Consider the following 10223-nt stretch of genomic DNA (forward strand, 5'->3'; position numbering starts at 1 on the left):
CACGTTATGAATGATGAACGTGTCTCAGTTGCTCGCGCGCGCACACACACACACACACACACACACACACACACACACACACACACACACACACACACACACACACACACACACACACACACACACACATAAAAAATAATTAGATAGATAGATAAATAGATAAATAGATAAATAGATAGACAGGATGACATATAGATAGATAAATAAATAGGTAGATAGATAGATAGATGGATAGACAGATGGATAGATAGATAAACAGATAGAAAGATAGACAGATGGACAGATAGATAGATAGATAGATGAATAGTTTAATAGTACACAAAATGCATAACAATTTATAACACGTACAAAAGAGATTGACAAAAAATAAATAAAATAAAAACTCTAACAGGCATACAATACACAATCTTAACACAGACACACACACACACACACACACACACACGAACTGCGAGAGAGACAACGGAGTACCAAAATAAACTGAAGTGGACCGTCCTTCCCCTCTCCCTCCCCCCCCCAGCTGGCCCCTGACCAGCTGTCGCCCCTACACTACCTGGCAGCCCCCTCACTCCTTTCCCCCCTCCACTCTCCCCTCACTCACACTGCTACTGTTCCTCACTATTCCCTTAACACTCCCCTCTTTATACTTCTGTTTTTCCTCATACTCTTTAGTGGCCTTTTTTTTTTTTTTTATTCTGTTGGCCTTTTTTTTTTTTCCTTTTTCCTTTCATTATGGGTTTATTTCTTTCAATGATCCTTTTTTCAGCCTTTTTTCTTGCCATAACCCAGGATCCCTTCTTATATTAAAAAAGGTAACATTACTCCTTTTATCCTTCTTCATAATCCTTCATATATGTCGTGGAAACTCAGATAAATTCTTAATATGAAAAAAAAAAAGTTGACATTTTCACCAAGAGTCATTAGGGCAGCAATGACACACGCGATCGGCCGCCCCTCCCGTCCTGGGCCTCACAAGATGAAGTGCCTCTGATAGGCTGAGACCATCACGTACATTCCTAAACCCTTTTTAAATCAATGACTATTTTTTTTTTTTCACAGCTGATTGATCGCCTTAAGAGAAGATAAATAACTGGTATATTTTTATCTTGTGTGTGAAAGTGTTATGAAGAGTGGTTAGATAATTTTGAAACGGATTTTTTTTTTTTTTTTACTTTTCATTGCGTATGTTAGTAATTGGTGTATTTTTACCATGCATGTGTGTGTGTGTGTGTGTGTGTGTGTGTGTGTGTGTGGAAGTGTGTTATGAAGTCAGTAACCGTCAGTTTATTTAGATTGTTTTGAATCGGTGCTTATTTTTTTCTTCTTGGCGTTGATTGGTCGTTTGATGAGTAGGTTAGTCACTGGTACATTATTTACCATTTGTATGAAACTGTCTGTTATGAAGAGTGATTTAATGCTCTTTACTTACGTACTGTTGAACGGAACATAACGTAATCAGTCGCTTCCATGTAATTTCACCCCATGCAGATTAAATCCACGTGTATGAAACTGTGTGTTATAAAGAGTGAGTGACGGTATTTAGTTACGTAGTGTTGGACGGAGTATAACATATTTGGTAGCTTCTATGTTGCTTCCAAGTAATTCATTTCCATCTGCGGAGATTCCTCGAGGAAAACTATACTTCTAATGACTCCCCTTGATAAATTTTCCTAACCTTATTATGCTTAATGAAATCTCGTGAATAGAATATTGGTTACGGAAAAATTATCTAACAGGGATGTAACAGTAGAGTATATTCACGTCACACAGTTATTACTTATAGAATGAACAGCGCCAGTGTCTTGTGGAAGTTCAATGTGAAGATCTGTGGATAAGGTTGTGTTGGTGATAATGCACAGAACATTATTTTTTCAGAGAGATGTTCTGCTGAAACGTTAAAGAAATGAAGTATTCCACCTCAATCCCACTCACCAGTACAACGTGCAGCTTTAGGTAGGAAATGTTGCACTCAATCATTTAGACAGCGAAACAATGTAAGGATACGTAGATAAAGACAGTACATTACTAGCTGCCTGTCCTCCGCCGCTGCTCATGGAAACATTAGCTACCTACCTACCACCACCACCACCACAAAACCACCAATGACGCTGATTAGTACTTTAGGACCGAGGCAGAGGTGCTATTAAACAAAATGCGTGGCCGTTGCGTTGCTAATCACGCGGGCATCAGTCATCGAGGTGCTCACAAACTTTCCTATTTTCCACTCCGCTGCCCGCACCTCGCCGCTGCCCTGCCCACTGGTCGCGCTCATGTCCTGTCTCTTTGTTTTCATTGTAATTGCTTCTGTTAGTGTTTGAACGGTGCACTAATGGGAGCGTCGTGGCCCACGTAGTGACAATTACCCGCCTCGCCTCCGTGACTTCATTACACACTCCCTCGCACTCCTCCACCCGACTCCTGCCGCTCAAGTGGGAGTGAAAATTTTACTGGTTTGTCTGACTAACTTTATGTATCTGATACCTAACTTCTTTTTTTTAATTCATTTTACGCACATAGTTAGGAATAGTTTGTAAGCGAAATGTGATTTTTTTTTCCTTTTCTTTCTTTTTTAACAAATGTGAATTGATTTTTTTCTCCTGTTTTGCTTTTTCCTCATTCTGTTTGTCTTTATTCACGTATAAGAGTGCTTTGGTCCTCCTATCTGTGTTACTTTGTTTTCTGTTTGATAGGTAATTATTACTGGTACGTATCATTGCATATGCGCGTGAAAACTGCCGCTTTATCATGAGGAGGGGAAGAATACGCACGAGTATGTGTGGTGTGCGTAACATCACGTGCTTAGACGCAACACCGCGCACTTATTAGGACTGCACGCTGGACTCGTAATAAGAACGCTTTTTTTCATTTTTTTTATTCAGCGCTGTCTTCTTGGCGCGAGTGTAAAGCTGAATTAGTCTTGAATGTTTTGTTTTCGCATTTTATTTATTTTATTCGTTTATTTACTTTTCATATAGTCTATTCATTGATTCACTTATTAATTTTTGATTTTCATTTATTTATTTATTTATCTGTTTCCATCTTCTTTTCTTCTTATTCTTTTTAAGAAAGAAAGACAAACGAAATAGACAAAACAGGCGGAGAGGTGGATTTGTATTTTCGCCACCACCACCACCGCCACCACCACCACCACCACCACCACGCTGCTCATGCACTCCCAGCATTGCCGGTGTTTGAAGCATGAACTGTGCAATTTACATGTCTTAAAATTACATGAAAATGAGGTGAAAAAATTACAGTAATAGGGCGACTTATATTTGGTGTGGAGTCGTTACCATGTTATTATTTTTATTCTTATTATTATAATTGAGAAGAGAAGAGAAGTGTCCCTGTTTCTTCTTATCCCTTGAAACTTAAATGCTTAAAGGAAATGTATTTGTAATAAGGAAGGCGAAACGATGTCTAATTCACTTCGAACTTTAGCGCCCCTCTTCATACGAGTCGCTTCCTTTCATTTCTCAGTTGTAATTCCAATGATCCTGTGTTGTGGTGCACGTTTCTGTTCTTTGTCAGGTCTCACTTCCTCCGCTGCCCATGTTTTTTTTTTCTTTTCTCTATGCTTAATTACACATCCTGGTGTTTACTTATCGTCTTGCCTTGCGCTTCCTTTTCCTGCCTTCTCCGTTTCGTTATTCCTTTCTTTCCTACGACCTCATCACATTTCCTTTTCGCTCTTCATCCGTTCCTCTTTAATTGGCCTTAACCGCGTCCTGTCTAGTTTGTGTCTTCTTCTTATTCCTTTCTTTCTTACGACCTCGCCCCACTTCCTTTTCACAGCTATTCGTTCCTCTCTTCTGATCGTGTTTTCCTTTCTTGTTTGCTTTATTTTTCAAGCCTCGTCCTGCTTAGTTTCCATCTTGTTCTTATTTGTTTGTTTCTTATGAACCTTCTTTTCCATTCCTTTCCTTTCTTCTCTTCTCTTCTAAGCGCCTTTCCTTTCTACTTCATCTTATTTTCAAATGGACTTCCATCCCTTCCCTTCCATCCCTTTCCTTTTCTCTCCTCTTTTCTGAGTGTTTTCATTTTCTCTTTTCTCATCCGTTTTATTATTCAAACTTCGTCTTTGTTCGGTTTATCCAACCTTATTCTTTTTTTCCTTTCTGCCTTACTGACTTACTTCTCTTTCTTCTCATTTCCGTTATCTCCTGTTTATCGAACATCTTGCCTTTCTTATTTATATACATTTTTTTCTGATTGTTTTATCTTTTCATCCCTTCCTTCATCTACTCTTCACTGCAGGTTCCTCTTCTTTCCTCTCTCACCTTACCTAACCCTCCCCCCCATCCTGTTTTTCCTTCTGCTGCTCCCTTTTTTTTTACTCCTCCCTTATTACTTCCCTTATCCTGTCCACCTCCTTTATCTCGAAACTCTCACTTCCACATCTCTTCTTCCCCGTCTCACACTTATTTCTTTTACTGTTGCTCCTTCTTTAGTTTTTCCTCTCTTATTCCTTCCCCAACCCTCTCCACCACCTCTGTTCACCTCACTTCCCTTTCAACGTCCCTTCTTCCCCTTTCACACCTCCCCTCCGTCTCCTGATGATCTCGTCCACCTCATAATATAAATATAAACATGCACACTGGAAGCTCCCCACTAAAAGTAGATTTAATGCCACTAAGGGCGAGTAAATGAGCAGGTGGTGGTGGTGGCGCGGCCCTTGCACACCTTCACACACAAACACACATGCACACACACTGACATAGAAGCGGAAATCCGAAATCTTTGCCCATGACTTCTCGCTCTCTCGCCCTCCCCGCTTGCCTTCTGTTACTCCTACTTGCTTTTCCTTTCTCCTATTCCTTTTTTTTTGTGTGTGTTTCTTGTTCTTGTCCTTGTTGTTGGTCTTGTTCTTTCTATTCTTCTATTTTTCTTATTTCTTCCTTCCACATGTCTCTCTTTATTTATCTGTTTATTAATTACTTTTATGTCATGTTGGTTTTTTTCCTTTGAGATTATTAAACCATTTTGTAAGTCTCTCTCTCTCTCTCTCTCTCTCTCTCTCTCTCTCTCTCTCTCTCTCTCTCTCTCTCTCTCTCTCTCTCTCTCTCTCTCTCTCTCTCTCTCTCTCTCTCTCTCTCTCTCTCTCTCTCTCTCTCTCTCTCTCTCTCTCTCTCTCTCTCTCTCTCTGTTTTGACTTTATCAGCTTCTATTGACTTTTTCTTCTCGTCTTCATAACCGCTGTGTTTATGGTCTGTCGCAATAAACATAGTAAAGAGTGAGACCTATAAAAGTACACTTGGTATTTCAAAGAGGTTTACAGTCACTTCGCTCTGCGGCGGATGATCAGATGATCCTCAAGACAGATCGGCATGAGTGCAAACAGGCCTCAGGACATTTGGTGCTCGAGAAACTTGGTACCCTAACCACTTGATACCCAACATGTCTCTATACTCAGACGTCTGGACTACAAGCTTCGTGAAGGCAGCATGTGGATCCACACACACCACTATAACGTGTGCCGATCCATCCACTACTTACTCAACCAGATCCACCCATCTACTCAACCACTCAGCCATATCCACCCACTCACATCCACCCACCCACAGCTGTAACTCCATCCATCTATCCACCGACTCACACTCACTCACCCACCCACTCACCTACCTACCTACCTACCTACTTCTGTTAGCCCATCCATCCAGCCACCCACTTAACCACATCCACTCATCCACCCATCGCACACTACCTAAAGACCCACCCGCCCATTCATCCGCCCGTCTCCTACCCACTAATCCACCCACCCACACTCATCCATCATTTCACCCACAATCACCAAACCATCCACCTATCAACACATCCACCCTACCATTGACTTACCCATCCACAACCACATATCCACCCACCCCACTAATCCATCCACCCATCCATCCATTATCCACTGACCCTCCACCAACATATTCACTCATTCATACTCATCCACCCATCCACCCATCTCCTTACCTACACCAAACCCACCATCCGGACTTCATCCACACACCTTATCACCTCACACCCTCCACTCACTCAGCCACCCAACGTTCCACCGACTCATTCATCTATCCACCCATTCAAATATTCATCCACATACCAGTTCACCCACCCGCTCATTCACCTACCCACTCACCCATCCACCTACCCATTCACTCATCCACCCAAACACGCATCCACCTATCCATCCACACAACAATTCACCCAACCACTCATTCACACATATCCACCCACACATCTACCTACCATCTCCCCAGTGAAAGCGTCTGTCTCTAGAACACACACACACACACACACACACACACACACACACACACACACACACACACACACACACACACACCTGACCAATACAACTACTGATTTAACCTTTTTAATTTGATACGAGACAATTATCACCACCATATGCAATGTAGGAAATCTTTATAAGCTTCTACAAGAAAGTTATTGGGGAAAAATGATAGATTTTGCAGTTTAAAGATTAGATGTGGCTGTAGAACAAGTAAAGAGGCCTCATAGTGATTGGTAATTAGGGAAAGATGTACCAAGTGGCAGTGAAAGGGATAAAAAACAATTATACGGCTTTGTGACTAGTCTCTGATCGGCGCCACACACACACACACACACTCACACACACACATTGGACAGTAAAGCGAGTGGGAGTGCATTGTTATCACCACCACACTACACCACCGCACCACCACAAACCACGATATTCTTGGCGCCCCACCCCGGCCCAGCAAGCCCCGTCAAGCCCTGCCCAGTACTGCCTCTGCTAAGGTAACAATTTCTGGTCTCTCCCCGTCGATATTTTGCGTAATTTTTAGGCCTTTAGAGGTATTTTCATGTGTTTTCTAAAATCGGGTGTGTAGAAGGAGGAAGAGAAGGAGGTGTTGGAGGAGAGAAGAAGAGTATGAGGGGGAGGAAAGAGGAGGAGGAGGTACGGAGGAGAGGAGGAAAAAAAACACTTCGGCGCCATATCACTATTTTTTTTTTTCATTAATGGAGTTGGCATTGTTTTGATATTTAATTTATTATTAGGGAAATATAAGAAGCTATAATCCATAATAAAATCTAGTCTAGCTGTGTTTTTGTTTCTCGAAAATATAACAAATTCGTCATTTTATTTATTTTGACTTTTTTCTTATTAGCACGCCTAGGATTGTTTTGGTATTTAATTTAAGACTTAAAAAATATAAGAAACATATACCAAGTAATAATGTCCAATAAAATCTAGTCTAGCAATTCGTATTTTCAAATTTAAAATAAGTCCGTTGTTGGATTTGAATTTTTTTTTTTTTGTTTATACGACGAGGAATTTGTGTTTTCTTTATTTGTCTGGAAAGCAAAAAAAAAAAAAAAAAAAGATTGTACTCAGAATATGTAATAGGATCTAGTCTGGCTGTGTTTCCTTTCTCGATATTATGATGTGTTTGTGGTGCCGTTCGTAAAAGTTACAGATAGATTTTTTTATTTTTCTTTATTATTAGTCAACCCGGAAATTTTTTTTATATTCACGGTATTAATTAAAATATATGGCAAGTCAGAATATGTAGTGCATTCCAGCCTGGGTGTCTTCTTTCTTCTCGTGATTTTCAAAATGAATTGCGGTACGTAAATATAAGGGCCGTGACGAACATTTTCCCTGCCTGCCTCCTAGTCTGTACATCAATATTTAGCTAAACTTTTGGATGTTTCAAGACTCAGACGAGAAGGAAAGCCAGAATTAACAACGAAAATAGATAAATAATCCCTAAAATGCCTGAAATAAGGTTTAAATAAATTAAAGACTGCAGCCCCGTTCAGAGCGCTCACCTTAAAAGCATGTCATCAGGACCCAGACCGAGACCTCTCCTTCTCCGTCCCTGTGTCTCTTCGTAAATATTTCTCTCAATTTCCAGGTTTTCCGGACATTTTCAGGTGATTTTCAGACTGAAATGTGTTGATTGTTATAGTAGGAGGAAGAAATGAGGAATGAAAGTGTGGGTGGGAGTGTAGTAGTAGTAGCAGTAATATTAATAGTTATAGTATCATTATTATTATTATTATTATTATTATTATTATTATTATTATTATTATTATTATTATTATTATTATTAAGAGTTGTGTGTGTAGTGCCGTGTCTGGGCCGCCCGTGTGGGATTACCGGCCTGGTATAGAGATAGACTACCACTACTACTATTGCTGCTACTACTGCTGCTACTACTACTACTACTACTACTACTACTACTACTACTACTACTACTACTACTACTACTACTACTACTACTACTGTGTGTGTGTGTGTGTGTGTGTGTGTGTGTATAATAATAATAAAAAAAATAATGATAATGGTAATAATATTAATAATTATGAAAGGTTTATTTAAGTCAAACAGCCTTTCGGCTTGAGGGTGACCTTGAAAACAAATAATTGAATGAAGAACATAGGAACAATAAAATAAAAACAAAGGAAGTAGAATAAACTAAAATGAACTAAAATACACACAAAAAAAATAAATAAGAATATAAATAAATAAATAAGAGCACGTCAAGTTAATACAGTGAAGGCAGTAAAAATGACATTCTTACATAACTGAATGTATCATAACAGGTAGTGAAGCTGGATGGAATTTATTTCATTTTTCACATTTGTATTACATGTTTGTTTTATCAGTCAGGTTGACAATGATCGGAATGAGACAGTTCTTGTTCCTGTCTGTGCTGGAGGGGATGGGAGTGAGTGGCATGGCGGGGAGGGGCAGCGGGAGGGGAGAGGTGGCGGTCACTGCGCCGGTACTGGTGGTGGTTAAACACTCATTTGGCAGTGCTTGTTTGTAGACACCTGCCAGGGGCTGAGGTGAGGGTGGTGAGGACGTCCGTGTAGAAGGCATATGAAAGGCCAAGCACGATCCTGGCCGTGAGCTTCTGCACTCTCTCCAGCCTCTCCCTCTGCGTTGCGTTGGGGCTGGATGACCAGTACGGCGATGTGTGTGTGTGTGTGTGTGTGTGTGTGTGTGTGTGTGTGTGTGTGTGTGTGTTTGAAACGAGTGAATAATCTATTGAATGAATGAGTAAATAAAGAAACGAAAGAGGAGTAGGTTGATGTGGAAACACCTGGCGGTAGGCGTGGCTGTTACCATCACCTCAAGCTCTTAATAACCAGATTTAGCCATTTGTAGATGTAAGAACTGTTGTGCGGATGGACAGGTGGAAGGGTGAGTGAATGGGTAGGTGGAGTACGTGAGTGGGGGGATGGATGGGAGGCTGGTTGGCTGGATGGATGGATGGATGCTGTTTGTCTATCTGGCTGGCTGGTTACATGGCTGTGTGTGTGTGTGTGTGTGTGTGTGTGTGTGTGTGTGTGTGTCTGTCTGTCTATCCCTCTCTCTATCTTTCTCTTTATCTTTGTCTCCGTCTTCCCTTATTTTCTTATGTTCTTATGTCTGTCTGTCTGTCTGTCTGTCTGTCTTTGTCTTTATTCCTCTCTTTGTCTGTTGTTTGCCCGTTTACCTGTCTGCCTGTGTTAGAGAAAGAATCAGACAGACTGAAAAAAACTAAAATTCTCTCTCTCTCTCTCTCTCTCTCTCTCTCTCTCTCTCTCTCTCTCTCTCTCTCTCTCTCTCTCTCTCTCTCTCTCTCTCTCTCTCTCTCTCTCTCTCTCTCTCTCTCTCTCTCTCTCTCTCTCTCTCTCTCTCTCTCTCTCTCACTCGGGCCCTGCACCCCTTCTGTCTGTCTGTCTGTCTGTCTGTCATTTCCCCTCCGCCACGCTTGTTACCCGCTGTACCTCCTCGTGTTTTGAGAGCGTTTTCAGACTCTCTTAGGGACGCCGTGTAAACATTGGCGCCATTGCCGTAACCCAAGACTCATTAGCAGGTTGTGCGTAGCTATCACCGGTGAATGCTGGGACTGCCTTGCTTGTTCCTCCCTCGTGTTCGTAAAGATGTGTTTGTTAAAGTTTTTTGTTCTTTTACGCAAGTCTCTCATTCACACCCCGTTTTCTTTCTCTCTTTTTTCTTTATCCTGAAGAGGACGATGGTGTAATCTGTCTCTCTTTTACCGCTACAATGTTATTCTGTCTTCGCATTATTTATATTTGTGACTCACTCGCTCCTTTCTTCACTACGATTTCACGTCTTTTATTTTTTTTCTTCGACTGTTGGCAGGTTTTGTGTGTATGTGTGTGTGTGTGTGTGTGTGTGTGTGTGTGTGTGTGTGTGTGTGTGTGTGTGTGTGTGTGTGTGTGTGTGTGTTTGGGTG

The sequence above is a fragment of the Scylla paramamosain genome, chromosome 15, assembly GCF_035594125.1.
Source record: "Scylla paramamosain isolate STU-SP2022 chromosome 15, ASM3559412v1, whole genome shotgun sequence".
Classification (NCBI taxonomy): Eukaryota; Metazoa; Arthropoda; class Malacostraca; order Decapoda; family Portunidae; genus Scylla; species Scylla paramamosain.